The sequence below is a fragment of the Petaurus breviceps genome, unplaced genomic scaffold, assembly GCF_028583685.1.
Source record: "Petaurus breviceps papuanus isolate PSGF00001 unplaced genomic scaffold, PetGlider_PUasm1.0 76, whole genome shotgun sequence".
NCBI classification, from domain to species: Eukaryota; Metazoa; Chordata; class Mammalia; order Diprotodontia; family Petauridae; genus Petaurus; species Petaurus breviceps.
Window position 1 is genome coordinate 20,813,646 of NW_027186473.1, and position 24,776 is coordinate 20,838,421.

Consider the following 24,776-nt stretch of genomic DNA (forward strand, 5'->3'; position numbering starts at 1 on the left):
TGAAAGGGTAAAAGGTATAAGAAGACTAAAAAGATTAGAATGGATCAGGTAGCGAAAGAACTTAAGAGACAAACAGAAGAATTTATATTTGATCCTATAGATAACAGAAAACCACTGGAGTTCATTACATAGAGGAGTAGAATAGGGAGGGTAGCTGGGTGTGATCTATACTTTATTTTTTTCAGAATTTATTTTTAGTTTTGAACATTCATTTCCACAAGATTTTGAGTTCCACATTTTCCCTCCATCTCTTCCCTACCCCCACCCCAAGATGGAAAGCATACTGATTACCCCTTCCCTCAATCTGCATTCTCTTCTATCCCCTCCTATTCACCTCAATTACTTCTTACCCCTCATTTTTTTTGTATGGCAAGATGGATTTTAAATCCCATTGTCTATATAGCTTATTTCCCAGTAGCATATAAAAGCAATTTTTTTTAAAATTGGTTTTTAAAACTTTGTGTTCTAGATTCTCTCCATTATTCCCTCCTTACCCACCCCCACTAAGAAAACAAGTACTTCTATATAGGTTATACATGTGTATTTATGCAAAACTATTGCACAGTAGTTATACTGTGAAAGACTAATTATATTTCCCTCCATCCTATCCCCCCCATTTATTCTATTTTTTCCTTTGACCCTGCCCTTTTCAAAAGTGTTTGCTTCTGACTATCCCCTCCCCCAATCTGCCCTGCTTTCTATCATCTTCCACTCTCTTATACCCTTCTCCCCTACATTCCAGTAGGGAAAGATACCCAATTGAGTGTGTATGTTATTCCCTCCTTAAGACAAATCCAATGAGAGTAAGGGTGACTTGTTCCCTTTCACCTCCCTGCTCTTGCCCTTCATTGTAACTGCTTTATCTTGCCTCTTTTATGTGACGTAATTTAACCGATTCCATCTCTCCCTTTCTCCTTCTTACACCATATTCCTCTGTCACTCCTTAATTTTATTTTTTAGATATCACCCTTTAATATTCAACTCAACTTTGCCCTCTTGTCTATGTAAAAAAAAAAACATATGTATGAACATATATATACACATACACGTGTATATATACAAACACACATATGATAAACACATATATGTACATATATACACACATATACACATATGCATACATTCCCTCCAACTATACTAACACTGAGAAGTCTCAAGAGTTGGAATTATCATCTTTTCATGTAGAAAAGTAAATAGTTCAACTTTAATAAATTATTTATCTTTTTTTCTTATATTTCCTGTTTGCCTTTTCATGCTTTTCTTGCTTCTTGTATTTGACAGTCAAATTTTCTGTTCATATCTGGCCTTTTCACCAGGAATTCATGAAAGTGTTCTATTTCATTGATTTTTTTCACCTGAGGTATTATACTCAGTTTTACTGGGTAGGTGATTCTTGGTTCTAATCCTAGTTCCTTTGACCTCCACAATATCATATTCCAAGCCCTTCAATCTGTTAATGTAGAAGCTGCTAGTTCTTGTGTTATCCTGATGTGTTTCCACAATACAAATTGCTTTTTTTTTTTCATTCTGACTGCTTGTAATATTTTCTCCTTGACCTGGGAACTCTGGAATTTGACTGTAATATTCCTAGGAGCTTACTTTTGGGGATCTTTGTGGAGACGATCAGTGAATTCTTTTAGTTTCTATTTTGCCCCCTGGTTCTAGACTATCAGTACAATTTTGCTTGATAATTTCTTGAAAGATGGTGGCTAGGCTCTTATTTTGATCATGGCTTTCAGGTAGTCCAATATTTTTTAAATTCTCTCTCATGGATGTATTTTCCAGGTCAGTGGTTTTTCCAATGAGATATTTTACATTGCCTTCTGTTTTTTCTTTTGTTTGTATGTGTTTTATAGTATCTTGATTTTTCATGACATCATTAGCTTCTATATGCTCCATTCTAATTTTGAAGGAAATATTTTCTTCGGTGAACTTTTAGACCTCCTTTTCTAGTTAGCCAATTCTACTTTTTAAGGCATTCTTCTCCTCATTGACATTTTGGGCCTCCTTTGCCATTTCAGTTAGTCTATTTTTTAAGGTATTATTTTCTTCAGTATTTTGGGGTTCTCCTTTAGCAAGATGTTGACTCTTTTTTTCATAAATTTCTTGCATTACTCTCATGTCTCTTCCCAATTTTTCCTATATTTCTCTTACTTATTTTCTAAAGCTTTTTTGAGTCCTCCATGGCCAGTTACCAATTCATATTTTTCTTGGAGGCTTTTGATTCAAGAGTTTTGACTTTGTTTTCTTCTGGTTGTATGCTTTATTATTCTTTTTCACCAAAGAAAGATTATATAGTCTCATTTTCTTCCCTCTGTTTGATCAATTCCCCAGCCAATTACTTGACTTTTGAACTCTTTGCTAAGGTAAGACTCTGCTTGCAGAATGGAAAGTTCTTTGTCCTAAATTTCTGGGGTTTTGTACAGCTGTTGTTAGAACTACTTCTAGGGACCAGTATATTTTCTGTTCTTCTAAGTTCATATGATCAAAGGAGAAATGTTTACTCCTCTCTTGGCCTGTGGTCTGGTTTGTGAGTGACCACAAGCACTTGTTTCTGCCTCAGAACTATGAGGAAGACGCCCTTTCCACAGTCACTGCAATTTCTGCCATGCCAGGACTCCTCCTCACCCCATGACTGCCACCCATGACTGTGACCAAGATCAAAGCAGGGTGAAGCAAGAGAATCCTGTCTCAGCACCAGCAAAGATATCCTTGTAATTTCCCTCTGATAAGCCACTTGATTCCCCCTACCATCTGTAGGCCTGGAGCTCTGGAAGCCACCTAGTCTTTCCCAAGGCTGGGTCTGGGTCAGGAGGTTCAACAGAGTTTTTCCACTGTTCTTTTACTTTTTCTTTGGCATTTGTGAGTTGAAAAGTCTGGAAACTGCCACAGCTGCCAGTGATGCAGTCCCCTGAATTCTGCTTAACTCTAGTATGTCTTATTACAGCCATTGCAGGACTGCGTTCTACTCCCAATCCACTGTGTTAGATCCTTCCTGTTGGTCTACCAGGCTGCCTTCAGCTGGAGATGTGTTTCATTATGTTATTTTGTGGATTCTGTAGCTCTAAAATTTGTTTAGAGTCATTTTTTACAAGTATTTGGAAGTGATTGGGGGACAAGTTTAAGCAAGCTCCTACTTTAACTCCTCCATCTCGGTTCCACCCTTCTGTGACTTCTACTTTAGAAAGACCATTTTGTCCTCTGCAGGGAGGACAGATTGGAGTGGGGAGAGACTGGTGTATGGAAACCCAATCAGAAAGCTATTGCAAAGGTCCAAAGTGGGCCTGTACAAGGGTGATGGCAGTGTCTGAGTTGATATGGGATGTGTACAAGAAATGTTACATGGGTAGAATCTATAGGATTTGGTGACAGATTGGAAATGGGTGTGAAAGTGAAGAGCCAAGAATTACATCTAGGTGGCAGTCTGGGTAGATGGTTTTATCTTCTACCTCAAATATCCATTCCATCTGAGATCAAAGGCCTTTCCCAGTTGGGGAAAAATCTGACATCTGTGCTTCTCTTCATTTCAGTGGTTAGGATTTTTGGTACCCAGAGGTCACTGTGCTGCAGAAATGACACTTAGTTCTCATATGTGTCTTTTTCTCAATAAATGGTCAATTTGATCCATTAGCAAGTGACTCTAGCAGTGGGTTCCATGGACTAAATCAGTGTCTGAAAGATTCTATCAGTTTGATCAATAAGAATTGAATATAATACATCCTACTACACTGATAAAGAAAATAAATTGCACCCATTATTTTGTAAAAAGGAACTTACAAAGCTCTAACCAAGAAAAATGCATGTGAAAAAAGATAAACTCCTACTTTAATTCTGTCCCTCACTCTACCATTATTCTCCCTTTTTAAAGCATGTAGAGGCTCTGAATACACAAGTCATTGATGTAATGAGACCCATAATAAGACTCTAGCTCTCTATAATGATTTCCTTTGCCTTTCCTCCTCTTTCATTGCTACCACAAACCAAGGTACAGTTTCCTCCAGGAAAGAATGAAAAAGCACATAAATGCAAATTTTTGAAAGATCCTTTTTATGCAACGGCTCTTCCTGTCTTTCTTGTTAATAGAATTCTTATGATGGGACTTATGTAAAAAATTCTAGCTTTCATCATTTCATTAGTATGAAAAGTAGCTTTAATAACTATGGAAATAGGTAATTATGTAACATTAAAAAACAAATTCTGGTGACAATATTGATAACTCCAAAGTGACAGGGAAGTTTTTAGAATTTACTTTGAATATTCATTTTGAAGCACATTTCTACAGATACTGCAATTATAGTGAATTTTCAGCTGAATTATTTAAGGACACCACAAAATAATTTTATTTGTTCTCACCATGATATCCTTTGAGTATATAGCTAGAAGATGCAGTGTATAGAGCACTGGAACTATGATAAGGAAGATTTGAGTTCAAGTCTGACCACGAATACATCTTGTATAACTCTGGGCAAGTCTCCTAATTCTTTTTTTTTCCTTTTTCTTTTTTTTTTTTGCAGGGTGGAAGGCAGGACAATTGGGGTTAAATGACTTGCCCAAGGTCACATGGCTAGTATGTGTTAAGTGTCTGAAGCCAGATTTGAACTCAGGTCCTCCTTACTCCAGGGCTGGTGCTCTATTTACTGCACCACATAACTTCCCCAAGTCTCCTAATTCTATTTTTCTCAGTGTCCTCAGCTATAAAATGAGGATAAAAATAGCATTTAACTAACAGGTTTATTATGAGGATCAAATGAGATAATATTTGTAAAGCCCTTAGCACAATGCTTGACAAATCACAGGTACTTAATACGTGCTTGTTTTTTTCCTTCCTAAAACAAAGTAGAAATAATTCAAGACTAGCACCTTCAGTAATTCTGGCACTACCCCCAGAATGGATCCTTCATATGACCATGGGAAATTCATTAAATGTCTCTGAAACTTAATAGTAAGATGTAATAAGGGGACTAGAGGATCTCACCTACATTCAAAGCCTGTGATGAATATCAAATATGATAACATATCACTTACCAACACTTGGAGCGCTATAAATCATAAGCACCAGTTTTAAAATGTTGGACTTTTATTTCCATGGGAAGAATTACATCATTAAAGGAATTCTAAGATTTCCTAAAGGCCATTCAGTCTCCTTAATAGCTCTTGCATATCTCTATAGATCACAACTCATCCACATGCTCTTATCTTTTGTGATTTTAGTCTACATCCTTCCATAATAGAGAATATAACAAACACACTGGAAACCTTCCTCTTTTTTCTGTTTATTTGGTTTTGGTTTTAATGTTTCATAGATACCATTGCAACACTCAAGTTGTCTGTTATCCTTCACTCTTATCACTTGACATATCCAGTTTATAATTTTATAATTATGTGACTAAATACCCTGTTCCAAGATTAGTTATTAATGACTCAATCTTAACTGGAAAGATGACTCCAGCTTTTTGTCAGGGGACAGAGTTGTGTTTTATCTTAGTTCTCATAGCTTTATCTTTCTCCCCAGGGTCCCTACTATTAGAAACTATATTTCTATCCAGGACAATACCATAGTTCCATTTCAAAACTTTAGTGCCATTGTTGACTTTCCACTCTCAATTACCCCACATATCCAATCAATTGCAAAACCTTGTCATTCATACCAATAAATCTCTCATATCTATCCTTTTTTCCCTCTGAATTCCATCTTATTTATCAGTGTTGTCCTTAAAATGTAACAACAACAATGTAATCATATGGTATTTTAGGGTTGGAAAGCATTTTACAAATATCTTATTTGACTCACAGCAAATTTAGGAGTTAAATACTCTTATTATTCCCATTTTACAGATGAGGAAACAAAGACAGATATGGGGATAAATACTCAGCGTTATACAAGTGGCAAGTGTTACGGTCATATTATTATTAAAACTCTAAAATTTCAGTGATTACCTTTTATACATTTTTAAACCTTGTGTAAATTAAATCATTAAATTTCAAAATGTATATATTAGCTCATAATCACCCTACTCAGTACTTGACATGTTATAATTCTCTATCTAAATATGCCATATATAAGTGTGTATGTGTGGGAATTTAGTATGAATGTTTTTATTCTGAAACTCAATAAGAATTATACTGTGACATCTATATATATTTGAGTGTGAGCAATGAATTGATAGCTTTAAGTTTTTTCGAGGAATAGCCAGTGATTTTACTTTTCTTTCAGTGATAGTTGGCTGTTCAGCCACTTATTTCTAATATGATCATTTTTATATCAAGAGTAGATTAATGGAAGTTGATGGCTTCATGTCCATCTACACATATTCTGAAGTGATAATAAGTCTAGAATTACTTGTCGGCAAAAGCTTATGTCATCCTGAAAGACTGTCTAAATGATGAATACATAATGAAATTACATAGAATTGAGACAGATGGCTCTAGCCTTTTGATAAATGCTTATATCTTCATAATAAGATAATAATGCCATTGCCAGGAAGATCAATTGAGAAATAATAACTTTGAAAATGAAATCATTTTATTGTTTGGAATTTAATACTGTGTAAAAGAAAATTCTATTTTACTTTGACTATTACCTTGAAGAATGTGTTTTTTTTTTTAAAGTTGATATGTATCTGGACATATTATTTAACTTTAATAATAATAATAATAGCTAGCATTTTTATAATTCCTAATGTGTAGCAGGCACTGTTCTAAGTCCTTTACAAATGATATCTCACTTCTTATAGATAATGAACTGGACCCAAATTAAATAGGAGAGGGAAAGTGGGCTGCTCTGCATTTGAAGACAATATCATGGTATTTTTAATCTTTCCAGCATTTCCCTGAAACATTTTCCATTAAAAAACCCTATATTCCTTCAATGACTTGTAGAAATGAATTACAAAATAGTATGATACATACATAAATGAAGTAAATTTGTAATTCAAAGAGCAACTAATAAGCATATGGTAGCCACAAACTGTCTAGGGTATAATAGCAATGAAGACTTGCTCAGCAATAACATAAGGGATATCATCAGGGAGCTATATACTTAGAACAAGAAATTTCCAAATAGGTGGTAAGAACTTGCAAAAACTAAATAAGAGCCTGTGTGTTCCAGTGGTATATATGCAATATCAGCAATACAGAGTGAGGCTACCAATATATTAGATATATCCTCTTTGGAGGATTCAGAAGAAGGTGTGGACCTGAGGTGTGCAGAAGATGCTTAGTAACTGAAAGGGTGGATTAGTTGCAAGCTGTGTCATTGGAAAGAGTACCCACACTCAATAGAATATAGACATATTAAACTGTGGAAGAAAATATCTTTTTCATTCCTAATTAAAAAAAAATAAAAGTCACATTCTTAATTATGGAAATATGTTTTCAAATGCAGTTTCCAGGAAAAAATAATAGAACCAACTTTACAAGATGCAGAATTTAATGTATATTAATGGCCTGTATTTTTAAAGGGAGGAAAAGGAATAAAAATCTTTTTAAAATGGTGAAATTCTTGATAACTTTTGAGGTACATGCAAATTAGATCTTATGAACTGAGTAGGAGGTCCTTATTACTATTGAAAATATTTGTTTAATGACATAGTATTTCTGGTTATGATTAGTCTGCTCAATATATATGACTTTGATATACTAATAGTTCTGCATTCCAAAAAGATAACACATTCATTGGAAAATGTCAAATATTTTATTGAATGGTCATTTTGTAAAGTAAAATAATGCTTTACCTTTTTTATTTTTATTTATTTTTGGCAGCCATCAAACTTTATTCATCAAATGAGCAAAATCATACTTTTTATTATCTGTTAGACCATACAAATATTAACCCCACCAGGAACAAACTAACAATCTGATTTTTTTTTAATTTTATTTATTAAGTTTAGTTAAAATATATATATATATATATATATATATATATATATATATATATATATATTTTAAAAAGGCAATTCACATTTCATTTTAGTATAATTGAGGAAATGTTTAGACTTTATGTAGAGAAGACCTGCCTACAGGAAATATGGCTTTTTAATTTTTATTTATTTTTTAATTCCTATTTTAAATGTTTAAAAAGCATTTTCCCATAAACACAGTATACCAAAAAAGAGGTTTCTATATGATATCATTCACATACATACATATTAGGTTCAAAACTGTCTTTCTTTGTTGACATTATTATTACTGTCTCTTCTCTCCACTCCAATTGATAACTGAGACAAAGAAAAAGAAATCTTCTAACAAGTGAGCACAGTAAAGCTAAATAAATGCATCCAACAGTCATGTCCAAAAATATTTATCACTAAGCCTTGTGTCCATTAACTCTCAATCAGAAGCTGGGTGTCATGCAGTAGCATAAATCCTCTGGAAATATAATCGGTCACAGTACTGATCATATTTATTTTATCTTTTGAAGTTCTTTTTTTCTTTTTTAAACAATTTATTATTAATGAATTTTAACATTAATCATTATTTTTAAATTTTGAACTCTCTCCTTCTCTCTCTCTCGATTCTTGCCTTTTTGGAGGGCAATTGGGGTTAAGTAACTTGCCCAAGGTTACATGGCTAGTTTTTTTGTCTAGGTGTTAAGTGCCTGAGGCCAGAACTGAACTTGGGTCCTCCAACTTGTAGCAGCAAGCACCCCAAGCATGTCCTCAGGGTTTGCTGCCCATACAGGTTCTTGGATCTGCTTTGTTAAAGGAAAGCAACTCAAAATGGGTTAACAAGCTTACTTTAATCAGTCAGACATACATCGTTTACCTTGTTCAGGGGAAAAGGTCAGCACCCCGAACTTCAAAGTATACAGGCAGAATTATCAAGACAGAAACAGATCAAGTAGACAGATTTCCGAACTGTCCAACCATTACATCCATACCCAGTCAACATCTGGGTTTCCACATCTGGGTTTTTCAAAGGCAGGGGGGCTCTGGACAACGGCTTCCTAGAATCCAGATCAAATCACAGAACACTTCTCAAAGTGAGCCCCCAAACCAAAGCCTCATATCAGGGCTTATATAGCCTTCTCCTGGCTCAGAGAATGTAACAACCTTTTGGACCCACTGGCCAATCAAAAAGTATCTACTAAAAAACAAGCCTCCCTCCCCAGGCTTCAGGTGCACTTTAGCCTAGGAGCAGGGAAGATCTTCCAAATTTGCATTCCCATTACACAACTCCAGGGCCTGAGCTCTTACTCACTGTGCCACCTAGCCACCCCTCTCTCCTTCTCTCTTGCCCCTTCCCAAACCATTGAGAAGTCAAAAGATGTGATATAAACTATACAGGTGAAATCATGCAAAACACATTTCCATATTATCCAGGTTGCAAAATAAAAAGCAAGAAAAAGAAAGTGGAAAAAATATACCCAATCTGCCCTTAGATGCCATCAGAACGTTTTTGGAGATGTGGATAGCATTTTTCATCATAAGTCCCTTGGAATAGTTTTAGATCATTGCATTGATCAGAATACTCAACTCACTCATAATTGACGATTGTATAAAATCACTGTTACTGTGTGCAATGTTCTCCTGGTATTGCACGACTAACTCCATCAGATCATATGTTCTCACCTTTTTTCTGCACTGTCCTCATGATTTCTTGTAGCATAGTAGAATCGCTTCCCAATCATATACCACAACTTGGTTAGCCATTACCCAGTGAATGGATATCCCCCCAATATCCAGTTCTTTGCTACCACAAAAAGAGCTACAATGGGTACTTTCGTACATGTAGGTTCTTTCCCTTTTCTTTTGATTTATTTGGGATATAGATCTAGTAATGGTATGATTGGGTCAAAGGGAATGATTAGATTCCCTTTGGGTATTGCTGCAAGTTGTTTTCTAGAATAGTTATATCAGTTTACAACTTTATTAATAATGCATTAGTATGCTAATTTTTCCACATCACCTCGCCTTTAAATTTTTTCCTTTTCTATCATGTTAGTCAATCTTATAGATCTAAGGTGGTATCTTAGAATTGTCTTAATGTGCATTTCTCTAAATAATGATGATTTAGAGCACAGAAGAAGTTAATCAGTTTAAGTACAATTCTCATTTTTATTAATTTGGCTTAGCTTACCCATGAACAATTGCTGTTTCTCCAATTATTTAGACCTGTCTACGTAAAAAGTGTTTTTTTTTTAATTAAGTTTTTTTTTTGACAGGTAGATTCCAAATAATTTCATATTATTTGCAAGTATTTAAGATGGATTTTTTCTTTCTATCTCTTTCTGCGAGATTTTATTAGTCATATATAGAAATGTTGGTTGGGTTTATTTTACATTCTGTAACTTTGCTAAAGTTAATTGTTTCAACTAACTTTTTAGTTGTTTCTTTAATATTCTCTAATTAAACCATCATATCATCTTCAAAGAGTGATGTTTTGTTTCCTCATTGCCTATTCTATTTCCTTCAATTTCTTTTTTGACCCTCTTGTTGCTATAGCTAACATTTCTAGTAGGATATTGAATAATAGTAGTAATAACAAACATCCCTGTTTTACCCCTGATCTTAGTAAGCAGGCTTAATGAGAAGACAATGATTGCTTATGATTCTAGATAGATAGTACTTATCATTTTTAGGAAAGTGCCATTTATTCCTATGCTACCTGGTGTTTTGATAAGAATGTGTTTTATTTTGGCCATTTATTTTTTGCTTTCTCTGCAAATACTGAAATATTCATGATTTGTATTGCTTTTGTTATTGATATGATCAATTCTGTTGATAGTTTTTCTAATATTCCAAAGTTCTTTTTCTTTACAGTGTTCCTATCATTGTACAAATTATCCTTAAGTTTGGTTTATCTTAATCTGCATCTGTCTATATTATTTAGGATTTTTTGAAATCGTCTCTTACATTTCTTATAATGCAACAATTTTATTTTTACATTTATATGATTAAATTTTCTTAGCCATTCCCTACTTGTCTAAGATACCACCTAAGGCATACTTTTAGATTGTACTTCTTTTCTTTTCTTCTTCCTCTCCCCAAATTTGAAATCTCTCTTCTGGATCAGGAAGTTTGTATTGAATTCCAGTATTTTTTCTTTAGTATTATCCTTTCTCCTAAACCTCTGTCCCCTTTCCCACTAGTCATTTTATTTGAATCTCATATATTGTTATACAAAACTCTTTCTGTGTCTATGTAAACTTCAGTATTTTTCCAAGGAATGTATGTAGAAGATAAGAGGCCTGACTCCCATTTCAAATACCCCCTTGCACAGAAATCTTTCTTCATGTTTTTTTTTTAACATTATTAGAATACAAATGGAGAATCTGAGTTTCCTGTCATTTCTCACTCTTAATATGTGATCAACTCATGCCATGGGCTGCTCTGTGTCCAGCACTAAGCATGATCAGAGTCTTGAATAAGAAATGACCAGACCATGTGGATAGTTCAAGGAAGAACCATGAACTCCATTTATTGATTCTTTGAACAAGGTTTTTTATAGAGCAAATGAGGCAAAGAAATAGGACTCAAATGTTCTTATCATTACCTTGGTCTGTTATATCCTGGAAGTAGCACAGAATAGATAATTTGATAAGGCTTTGTTAATTAGATGACAAAAAGTCTTAGGAAAAGTCAGTTAACTCCTTTCATATGCAGTCACATTACAAAAGAAGCTCTCCAGAGCTGGCTTCAAGGCCAAAACTAAAGCTGTTATCATAGAGGACATTTGCATAGGAGCAGACTACATAAGAATTAAATATTTTGGCTAAAGTCTTGGGGTAGAGCCTATTGGTCTCAGAACTCAAAAAAACATCTTTTTAAGTGTAACCCATATCAAAAGACCCAAGGATCAAGCTTAACAAAAAGCCTCTTTGGGAAGGGCCTTCTACAGAGCACATTGTGAGATTTTTATCTGAGGCCTGAATAAGGTTTCTTTGGCTCCTCACAAACCCATATTTTTCAGGAAAACATTTCTTTGATGACATTTATCACACTGATTCTGCTATGAAATCTATCATTTTTAAAGTGTTTCCATCTGCTTAATTGCACCATTCATTTCTCCATTGTCTTTCTGAGTGATATTCAACTTCAAGTCTTCAGAGAGCATAGTGTTCTATGCCTTATATACACCTCCATTGAAAGAATATTGGTATTAAAAAGATGATGAATGGAAATGTAATTTTCAGTTAAGTATGGAAGAAAAATATTATTTGTGTTCAAGAAACAATTTTTAAAAGCCTACTAAATGAAAACAAAGAAGACTTCTAAGTATTCTTCTTTGCCTTGCACAGAGTGGGTGTTTTAATATAAGAGTTTTTATATTTAATTGTATGTCTTTCATCCCTATTAAATTGCAAACTGCTGAACATCAAAGACTTTGTGATATTCTCCTTTGCATGCTTCACATTACTGTGAGCATAGTAGCCCCTTTTATAGTATTTTTTTTTTTTAGGATCACATGATCGTTGAATCATTTACATTGAATCATTGAAGTATCAGAGGTGAAATTCAAATTCAGCTCTTTTGATCTGAAAACCAGAGTTCTTTGTCTCAACTTGAAATGAAAACAGGAACCACTTTAAAAAAGTTAGCCATGTTGCCAGGTTTCTGATAACAATTTTGCCTTTTGAAAGCTAGTTGCAAATCCATACAATTTAAATTATATTTAGATTTATTCTGCATTAAAATACCCCCATTATGCCCCCTCCCCATCAGAAAATATCATTGATTACATCACTAAAATTCATATGATTGCATTGATTGTAACCAAGATATAACATCATATCAATGTAACAGTCCACTCAATATATCAGTCCATGAGAATTATTTTCCCCTCACAAAACTGACAACATAATTGCAATGATGGAGCATGCCAGAACCAAGGGCAGAGAAAATAAACCTCTGCCCCAACAATCCAGGAAAATGGTTGCAATTGGAAAACAGCTATCCCTTCAGTAAGCTAGATTAGCCTGAGGCAAAATGCTTCCCCCAAAGACTGAGTGTCAGATGTGCCTCTTACCCCCCCCACCCCCACCCCCGGTGTGTTCAGATAGCTTTAGAATGGATAAATGCAGATAAAGGGAAATATTATGTTTCAAAGTATTCAGACATCAACTCTTTAAAGTCCTCTCAGGGGATTATATCATCCTTCTGAATAAAATCGTGATTTAAGGATTTAAACAGCACCCAGAATCGTACACAAAAATATCTACTAATGATTTTACAAAATGCCTTGGCATTCATTTTTACCTATACACATACATCTTCTTATTTCAATGATGAGTTATCTTGCCTCTGTGCTATGCTATTCACGAAATCTTGAAACACTCTATGCAAATGTGATTTAGATTGCTTTCTTTGGATGTGTCCCCAGAGTCATTCTTTCTAGTTTTCTTTAATTCTAAATCTGATTTGAATTTTCCTATTTAACACAAGCAATAAGCCTTATTTCTATTTAAATTGCTGAATATAGTCATGATGGTAGCCATATTCAGTTAAGTTAATGACACTAATTTCATATAACTCAAAGAAAAAAATGAATTAAAAAATGTTGAAAAGAAATATTTTTTAAAAACTTTTTCTAAAGAAAAATTCCAAGAATTTAATCAAGGCCTCAAGTATAAGAGTCTTGGCAATGAAGGATGGCATGACCTGGCAGAACCTATGATCACCTCCATGCCAATATAAGCCAACAGAATAAAACTCTGTAGAGAAAGTGGGAATTTAATTTACTTTTTTCTGTATACCTAATTTTTCCTATCTGCTGTAGGTAAGTACATTGAAATACTCCATTTTCATGATTGTTTACTACGCTGTTGTTTCTAAATTTTAACTCCAGGGAGAATTATGAATTACTGTCTTAATTAATCAGTTTTCCATTTTTTCATGGAAAAAGATAATCCTTTAATTGTGGTTCTTGGCTGCTGTAGCTATAAATTTAACCCCCAGGCTTTAGATGTGACACTCTCATCACCTCTTATTTTTTTTTTCACTTTGCCATTCTTAAGACTTGTGCTCATTTCAATAGAATGGTTCATTGGACTCAAGAGTCAAAATATAAAAAAAAATATTTTCAAATTGTCAATCATTAGCTATAGGAATATAAGCAAGTCACTTAATTTCTATGAGCCACAGTTTCCCTATGTGTAAAATGGAAATAAAGGTATTCAAACTTCTTACATTACAGGAGTAATGTGAGGAAAACCATTTTTAATTTGAAAAAGTGACATTATATACACATCTTTTGTATCTATTTCCTCTGGGAACATTTGCAGATCACCAGGATCTCTTTTATAATTGTGTGCGTGTGTGTGTGTACATGAGTGCACACATGCATGTGCAGAGGAGTTGTTTGTGTGGAGGGCAGTTGGTAAGTGGGTGTGACTATATATATGGTGGAAGGGAGAGTCTAAATGTGTGGGTGAGGTTTTGTTATATCTTCATAAGTAGGGAGGCTTAACATCCAACAGAAATAAGGGGCCTGACATGACAGATGCATGGTGGGAGAAACATATAATAGTATTGAGCACTAGCACATGGATTTTGGGAAAGAATGTTAAAACTTCTTTTCAATGGGGCTTGAACCTGTACCAGATTTGGGGGTCAGGTTAACTCTGAGAAAGTTGAGGTGAAACATCAACTTGAAAGTGAAGTCCACAAATATAAATATGGACATCTATCAAAGAAGTTGGTTAATCATGAAGTGTAGTTTGAGTAGATGGTACAAAAAAGGTAACAGAACAAATGTGCATTTATGATTCAATTTCATATATTTTGATTGGAAAGATGTTTCTGCTGTACACATTTCTAAATAAGTCCTCAAGGTGACTTTATTTCAATTTAATTCAATATATTTTTTTAAATGTCTACTCTCTGAAAGGGACTTTTCTAGGTTTTGGGATTGGAAAGACAAGAATCAAATAATCTCTGCTGTCAAGGAGCTTAGATTCTACTAGAGAATAATAACATGTTCATAGATTCGTAAATGCAATTTGTGTAGTTACCAAATAATTTGAAGATGGAGAAAACAATAAAATTTGGGCACATGCTGAAAGACGATGCAGGAGATTGAACCTGTTATGCTTTGAGGAAAGTTGAGGAAAATAGAGTTAATAGCTAGAGGAAGACATTAAAATGTGATGTCAGGCTTTTTCATTCAGGTAGAATTTGCATAATTATTTAGATTATTCTTATATACTAGAGATTCAAGAGGTGAATACTATCTCTGTGTGTTTGATCCCCACAAAAGAATGTTATTTTCTTATGGCAGAAGGTTTTACTACTGAAGCATTATATTCAGTTTTGCTGGGTAGGTGTTTCTTTGTTTTAATCTTAGCTCCTTGGCCCTCTGGGATAACATATTCCAAGCACTTTGATCCTTTAATGTAGAAGCTGCTAGATCTTTTGCTATCCTCATGTGTTTCCACAATACTTGAATTATTTCTTTCTGACTGCTTTTAATATTTTCTCCATGACCTAGGAACTTTGGAGTTTGACTACAATATTTCCAGGAGTCTTTCTTATGGAAAAGTTGATCAGTGGATTCTTTCCATTTCTATTTTACTTTCTAGTTCTAGAAGATAAAGGCAGTTTTCTTTGATAATTTCTTCAAAGATGATCTCTAGGCTCTTTTTTTGATCATAGCTTTCAGATAGTCTAATGATTTTAAAGTTATCTCTCCTGAATCTATTTTCCAGGTAAGTGGTTTTTCCAATGAGATATTTCACATTGTCTTCTATATTTTTTTTTCATTCTTTTGGTTCTGTTTTCACAATTTCCTATATAAAGTCATTAACTTCCATTTGCTCCATTATAATTTTGAAGGAATCATTTTTTTCAGTAAGCTTTTGCACCTCCTTTTCCATTGGGTCAGTTATCCTTATTAAGGCATTCTCCTCATTGGCTTTTGGATCTTTTTTGTCATTTGGGTTAGTCTATTTTAAGGTGTTTTTTCTACAGTATTTTTTTTTGGTGGGGGGGCGTCTCTTTAGCGAGTGTTTGACTTGTTTTTCATGATTTTCTTGCATCACTCTCATTTCCCAATTTTTCTTCCACTTCTTTTACTTGATTTTCAAAATTCTTTTGGAGCTACTCTATGGCCTTGACCAATTCATATCTTTCTTGGAAGCTCTTGATGTAGCAGCTTAAATTTCATTGTCTTCTTCTGGTTGTATGTTTTGATCTTCTTTGTCACCAAAGTAATAGTCTATAGTCTGACTTTTTTATACTGTTTGCTCACTTTTTCCAGTCAAATACTTGACTTTCTAACTCTTTTTTTAAAAGTAGGACTCTGCTTCCAAACATGTAGGGTGTCCTGTTGCAAACTTTAGGGATTTCATGCAGCTGTTTTCAGATATACTTCTAGGGTCTTGCAAATTTTCAGTTCTTTCAAGGTGGTATCATCAAAAAAGTGGTATTTACTCCTTTCCAGGCCTGTCCTCTGGTCTGTGAGTGACCACAAGCACTCTTTTATGCCTTGGAACTGTGAGGTGGATTTCCTCTCTACTGCAGCCACAAGCTCTGCCACACTAGTGCTCCTCCTCACCCCAGGACCACCTCCTAGGACTGTGATCCAGATCCATGCATGGGCAAAGTAAGAGAATCCTGCCTCAGCACTAGCAAAGAGACCCCTGAAATCCCCTTCTGATCATCCTCTTAATGTCCCCATCATCTGTGGGCCAGGAGCTTGTAATGTAATACCAAGCAAAGGCAACTTCCCAGGTTCAAAATACCAGCATAGGTGCTCTCTATTTTATTCAGTAACAAACCCAGAACAGAGAAGATTAAAACATGACATCATTCCAAATACAACATTTACTAAGCGTGATTAAATAATCTCCAAGTACTACCCCACCCCAGGACCTTCCAATCATTCAATCAATTACAAAGTCCCTGTTCTAAATACTTCTCCACCCCTAGGCTATACCTTAATTAAGTCCACCACAAAGCCCCTCTTCTCAAATGGAGATTAGTTTCCTTGCTCCAGAAGAAGCCACTAGTGCAACTGCCACCAATACCAACACCTACATCTCCATCACACCGGGGCTGGAATGGTACCTCTCTCTTCTTCTACCCAGTTCCAATAGTGTTTTCCCACTCACCTTCCAAAGCCTCTGTGGAGTTTGTAGGTTGAGAAGTCTGGAAACCACCACCAACTGCCAGTGATTTAGTTCTCGAAGGCCTGTTGCACCCTGTTTCAGTTCAGCCCAGTCTGGTGTGATAGGCCTTTTCTGTTGACCTTCCAGATTGTCTTGAACTGTTCTGTTTATTCTGTTCATTCTGTAGCTCTAGAATTTGTTTTGAGTCATTTTTTACAGGTATTTAGAGGGCCTTAGGGGAGAACTCAAGCAAGATCCTGCTTTTACTAACTTTATTTTTAAATCTCAAGGATTCACATATTAAACTGAATTTTAAACTAAAATAACCCATGTGTTTTATGGAAAAGAAAATATTCTGCTAGGAATTTCAGATAACATTTGGCATTTTAAAAGTATCATGCTTAAGGGGAAAAAAGTAATTTAGTTAAGAAATCAGAAAATATAGTCATTGAATAAAGGATAAAAAGCAGCACATAACTTTTCACATGATGTACTGTATATATGTGTTTCTTTTTAATTGTGAGCAGCATAGCAAATAAGGCATTAATGTTAGGCTAAGAGATGAAAATTGGGATAGTCATATTAAAATCGTTACTTGGAATATGAAAATGAACTTAATCCATAATAATTTCAGTTATACTGTGTTTCACAGGGAAAACTCTGATACAAAGTACTTTATAACATCTGTGGAATTCATTGAATAGTGGGTGAATATACATATTCCCTGAATCCAAGTACCATAGTATACACTTTACTTTAATTGCATTATGACCCATATATTTCCAGATGTGTGTGGAAAGCCTAGTAGAAGAATTAATCTGATAGTTTAGGAAGTCAGCCTACTTACAAATTCCTTGAAAACTGATCTGTCTTGTATTGGAGAGATGGTTCAGTGCCCAGCATTCACTTCTTTATCCATCTGTAAACTGCTGTTAAATTTAATAAAGAGATCTGTAACTAGAGGTTAGAGATATTGTGGTGTGAAAATGTTGATTTCCCCAAACCACAAAAAGATGGAATGGCTGAATCTGAGAAAAAAAGCTATGCAGGACCTGAAAGGGAAAACCACGCAAAACAAATGGACCTTTCTGAACTTCTAAAATAAGGGACTGAGGAATCTCATGACCATGCAGAGAATACCCAGTTTGCCTAAGATTTCTTGAAAGGCCATATCAAGAAGGATCTTTTTAAGCTAGCTACCACTGTACTTTATTTCACATACTCAGCCCTGTAAGAGTAGATGGAATGCAAGGACTACCTGCCTTTGCTCCCTTATATTTCCCCATGGAGCCAAACTGCAAGGAGATGCTGACCAAGGACATGGGGTATTTCTTCAGTGAGGAGAGGAGGGAGAAAAAGCCCCCCAGTGCTATATAGACTGGATCCATTACATGGGGAAACATGAGCCAGAGCTCCTCATGGCGCATGCTTACACATGGGACATGGGGGACCTTTCTGGGTGCCAGTTACTGAAGAAGGTGGCCCAGTAGGTACTGAAGTTGACGAGCACAGAATGTAGACAATCCCCAGCAGTTTTATTGGCCCAGGATGAATACCCTGGACCTGGATCTGAAGACCAAGGAGAAAATTGTAGAGGAGGCTAACAGGGCCTTTGAGTACAGCATGTAGATTTCCAATGAACTGGACAAAGCTGCCTCTTTGCTGGCCACCGAATTCGAGGATGGAGATCTCCTGGTACATTAAGGGAAAGGAGATGTGTACAAGTGCCCCTACTATGCTGTTCAACAAGATGCCCATGAAGGTAGTTCTTGCCCCTTCAAATATGCCATGACTCTATTGAGGCAGCCCAATCTTCAACTCATCCTCACTGCTGTTGTGACCATGGCTTCTGGACTGATGGCCTGGTACTTCATGTGAAGGAGGAGCCCATGACCCTGGTACTCTCCAGGGATAATCCCACTCAACCCCCCTATCCCTACCCTAACCCCACTGATTAAACTATCAGCTCAGGTAACTTTTTTTTTAAAAGCTGGTTTTGAGAAAACAAGCAACTAATAAAAACCAGACACTGAAGTCATTGTCCAAGAGACTGCTCTCTGCCATATGATTTTGTAACCCAGATACTAAAGGTAGGATCATGGATCTACCCAGAAATATTAGCCCAGAGGTCCTTAAACACAGAACTTAAAAGATATAGGAAGCACAGTTTAGATCCAAAAACCTATACTCAGTGGAACAATTTCCCTCAGCCTTGTGGAGTCAACTCCTCCCCCAAGGGGTCCACCAAGTACTTAGGTCCCTCTTCTTTCTTGCTCTCATCTCTCATCACTCAGGTTTGTGTTGATCATTGAGGCAATGAGATGCTTTACTCAGAAAAATAGTAACTTACTGGGGTGGAAGGAGGGGAAAGAGAAAAAGAATAAAGCTGCTACACTGTGTCCACCACACCAAAGGCAGGGGGATAAATAGCCTTGGGAAGAAAAGAACCTGTTCCTGGGCCTCGGAACCAGGCTTCTACCCTAGACTCTTGAGGAAGAGTTTCATTTTGGCTACTTCCTTCAGCAGACCAACCCTTGCAGTCCCTCCTGGACAAAACAACAGGATCCAAGAGTTTGGCTTCTTATGTAACCAATGTAAAGGCTAAAGCATCCAATAAACTTTAAACTTGAAAAAAAAATAGTATGTTTTTATAATTCAAAGATACTAGGACGTGCAGTGCTCCTATATATTATGAACTTCATTTTGTCTACCTTCTATTCAGAGAGAGGGAAAGAGAAAGGGAAAGGAGAGAGACAGAGAGAGACAGAGAGACAGAAATAGTAGCTTTTTTCCTTGAAAGGTATCGAGACATTTCTTGAGACTTGGTTGACTAAAGAGTCTAAAGGCTCAGGCTGTCGATGTCTCTTCCTCATGTCCAAATGCAAAAACTGCCAGGAGGACCTGGGGTTGTTATATAGCCTCTAAGACATTTATGGTTGATGGATCACAGTGGGAAACACAGACAAGGAAGCTTTTCTCAATTGAATCATCTCTTATTTAGTATGTTTCTGCTACGTGTAATTAAATTTCCATTGTTAATTATTGAATGACTTCATAATTTCCCTTTTATTAAAAAGAAATGGTTTGAGTAAGGTGTAGCTCAAAACATCATACGTAAAAAGAAGGTATTTGAAATAAAAATGGCAAAATAGGAAGAAAAGAGAATGTTAAAAGAAAGGAAACATGTAGAAAAAAAGCATTTATTCAGTGCCAGCTGTTAGCTAGGCATTGTGTTAAGCATTTTTCAAATATTATCTTTTTTAGTCCTCACAAAACAACAACAACAATAAAAGAACAATGGAAATATGGTGAGCATAGAAATATTGCAAGAGAACTTGAATATTTAAGGGAGTTGAAATGATATAAGTGTGAGTACTGACTTTACTGACATATTTCATTGTTATTTCCTATGACTTCTGAAATGGTTTTCACAAACCAATGTATTCAAAAAATCCATCACTTTTTGTTCTACATTATAATAGACCAATCTAAATTTATATGCATTGGTCTTAGAGCAAAAGGTATACAATCCAGTATCTGTTTCACTTGGCAAGAAAACTATGAATGGGACAATAAACATTTGGGAGGAAAATTGTATGAAATATTTTCAAAGGTTGATATAAGATAAAATGATATTAAAATAAAAACTAAAATGATAGTGTAATATTTAATGAAAGGAAAATGACAAATGTTGGAGGGGATGTGGAAGAATCATACTAATGCATTGTTGGTAGAGTTGTGAAATGATCCAAATATTATGGAGAGCAATTTGGAATCATTTCAAAAGGGATGTAAAACAGTATATACCCTTTGACAACAGGACTACTAGGGCTGTATCCCAAAGAATTTTTTTTTAAATTTTAGGTTTATTTTTCATTTACAGCACTCATTTCCACAAGATTTTGAGTTGCAATTTTCTCCCCATCTTTCCCCTATCCACCACCCCAAAACAGCTATCCTATTGAATACCCCCACCACCAATCTGCTCTCTCCTGTATCCTCCCCCATACCCACTCTGCCTTTCTGGTAGGACAAGATGGATCTCCATACAGCAGTGCAAGCTAAGTTGAAATTTTTTTTTGGAAGGGGGAAGGCAAGGCAATTGGGGTTAAGTGACTTGCCCAAGTTCACACAGCTAGCTAAATGTCTGGAGCCAGAAAGCATTTTTTTAAATGAAAAAGACATATATATATATATATATATATATATATATACAAAAATATGAAAGCATATGAATACAGATCAAAGCAAACATTTTTTTTTATCTTTTCTTAGATAAGATATAAGTAGTATTGACGTGGGGGAACCAGAAGAGCAAGAGAGGGCACCGTCAACGGAAAATTTAGATGCTTATTCAACAAGAAAAGTGCCCATCACCATCTGTGTGTGAAGCACGGTGCTAGCAAGAGAGTGATCAAATGATATATGAGATGCATGTTTGTTTTCAAAGAGCTAATACAATTGTTGTAAGACAACTGTATGAAATGTAATTTACCCTTGTATTATATTAGAGAAAATACATTAGATAATACATTAGAGAAAATCAAGTAAAGTGATATAAAAAACCACAACTATAAACACATTATAAATGTAAACATATATAGATACACATTTTATGTGTGTCATAATCACAAAATGAACAAGTATTACACAGATATTATGGTCATCTATCAAAACATAACCATTCAGTATTTATACCTATTAAGAAATAGTAGGGAACAGAAGCAGGAAGTTGTGTGACCTCCCACACCAACTACATCTAATACCTGTAAATTATGACTCTAAACAAATTTTAGAGCTACAGAACCCATAAAATGAGGAAGAGAAAAAAATCTCCCACTGAAGGCAGCCCAGCAGGCCAATAGGAAGGATCTATCACATTGCAATGGAAGCTGAGTGCAGTCCTGTGTGAGCCACCTGGGCCCGGACGCAAGGTGGCCCCAACCAGCAGCCCAGAATGCCCTTAACAAACTTCAGGAGAGTGAATCACCAGCAGCTGTGGTGGTTTCCAGACTTTCCAACCCATAAATGCCAAAGAGAAAGTAAAAGGTATCAGTAGGGAACTCTGTTGGAACTGGGTTATAGAAGAGCACAATCCAGACCTTTACCCTGGGGCAAGAGGTAGCAAAGGTGGGCAGTTGCAGCTGCTGCCATGTGACTGCCTCTGCAGCTCCTGGCCTGCAGATCTTAGGGGGACCAAACAACCATTCATAGGGTAATTGCTCTTGCTTTGACTTGCTTGGATCTGGGTCATTGTCTTGGGCAGTGATCCTGGGGTGAGAAATGCCAATGTGCCAGAGCTTGTGTTGGCTGTAGAGAGGGTGACCTCCTCAAACATCTGACAACATTTGGGAAAACCCCAGAAATTTGGGACAAAGCTCTCTCCACTCTGGAAGCAGAATTCTACCACGGTAAATAGCTCAAAAGTCAAATAATTGACTAGAAAAATGAGCAAGCAGAGGAAGTGCAATTAGACCATAGAATCCTTTTTTGGGGATGAAAAAGATAAAACATGGAAAGAGAAGTAGTCAACAAAGTCAAAAGTCCTTCATCAAAAGCTTCCAAGAACAATATGAGTTGTTTACATGCCATGGAGGAGCTCAAGAAGGATTTTGAAAATCAAGTAAGAGAAGTGGAGGAAAAATTGGGAAGAGAAATGAGAATGATGAAAGGAAATCATGAAAAGTGAGTCAACAGCCTGCTAAAGGGACCGAAAAATACACTGAAGAAAATAACACCTTAAAAAATAGGCTAACTCAAATTGTAAAAGAGACCCAAAAAGCCAATGAGAAGAATGCTTTAAAACGCTGAATTTGCCAGATGGAAAAGGAATTTCAAAAACCCATTGAAGATCATAACTCCTTCAAAACTAGATTGGAGCAATTGGAAGCTAATGATTTAATGAGAAATAAATATACTATAAAACAGAGCCAAACAAATGAAAAAATAGAAGGCAATGTGAAATGTCTCATTGGAAAAACCACTGACCTGGAAAATAGATCCAGGAGAGATAATTTTAAAATTATAAATTAAAAATTAAATTTGGCTATAAAAATAGTCAAATTCCAGATATCCCAGGTCAAGGAGAAAATACTGCAAGCAGTCAGGAAGAAACAATTTGAGTATTGTGGAAACACAATCAGGATAACACAAGATCTAGCAGCTTCTACATTAAGGGATTGAAGGGCTTGGAATATGATTTTTTGGAGGTCAAAGGAGCTAGGAATAAAACCAAGAATCATCTACCCATCAAAACTGAGTATAATGCTATAGGAAAAAATATGGTCATTCAATGAAATCGAGGGCTTTCAAGCATTCTTGATGAAAAATCCTGACCTGAACAGAAAATTTGACTTTCAAATACAAGAAGCAAGAGAAGGTAAACAGGAAAAATATATCATAAGGGATTCATTAAAGTTTAACTTTTTTATATTCCTACATGGAAAAATGATAAGTGTAACTCATACAACATTTCTCAGTATGAGGACTACTGAAAGGAATATATATATATATATATATATATATATATATATATATATATATATATTTTATAGAGATATACATACATATGCATGTATAGGAGGATGTATGTATGTGTGTGTGTGTGTGTATATATATATATATATATATATATATATATATATATGAGTGTGGGCATTTGTATGTTCATGAATACATAGAGGGTACAGGATGAGTTGAATATGAAAGAAAGATATCTAAAAAATAAAATTAACAGGTGAGAGAGGAATATATTGCGAGAAGGAGAAAGGGAGAGATAGATTAGGGTAAATTATCTCATATAAAATAGGCAAGAGAAAACTCTTACAATGGAGGGGAAGAGCAGCAAGGTTAAAGGGAAAGGCACAACCTGATTCTCATTGAATTTGGCCTGAGGAGGGAATAATATGCATACTCAGTTTGGTATCTCATCCTACAGGAAAATAGGCAGGTAGGGGACAAGAGGATGGAGGATATAAGGGAGGGCAGATTGGGGGAGGGTGTAGTTAGATGCAAACATTTTTGAAAAGGGATAGGGTCTGGACAGCTAGGTAGTGCAGTGAATAGACCACCAGCCCTGGAGTCAGGAGGACCTGGGTTCGGATCTGGCCTTAGACACTTAACACAAAAATTAGCCATGTGTCCTTGGGCAAGTCATTCAACCCAAATTGCCCTCCCCCAAAAGGAAAATAAAGAAATAAAAAAAGAAAATGGATAGGGTCAAAGGAGAAAATAGAATAAATGGGAGGTGGGAGAGAAAGGAGGCAAATATAGTAAGTCTTTCACAATATACTATAGAAATGATTTGGGTAACTACACATGTACAATCTATATTGAATTGCTTATCTTCTTAGTAGGGGTGGGTGAGGAGGAAGGAGGGGAAAAGAATCTGGAAATCAAAGTTTTAAATGCAAATGTTTAAAATGTGTTTTTTACATGCAACTGGGAAATAAGATATACAGGTACTTGGGTATAGAAACCCATCTTTTCCTACTAGAAAGATGGGGGGGGCAAAGGGGGAGGATATAATAGAGAACAGATTGGGGGTAAGGGGCATTCAGCAGGCTTGCTATTTTGGGGTGAGGGTAGGGGAAAGATGGGTAGAGGAAAAATGTACCTCAAATTCTTGTGGAAATGAATGTTGAAAATTAAAAATAAATAAATTAAAATATTAAAATCTTCTTATTTTACAAGAAAAAAATATGTCCTTATTGGTTTAGCTTCTATGTTTTAA

At 35.5% G+C, this 24,776-nt stretch overlaps 1 pseudogene; it reads left to right on the top strand.

Annotated features, from left to right (window-relative positions):
- LOC138174906 (heme oxygenase 2 pseudogene) overlaps positions 1-18,940 on the top strand; it is a 34,365-nt pseudogene extending 15,425 nt beyond the window's left edge.
- Positions 18,941-24,776: the final 5,836 nt, after the last annotated feature.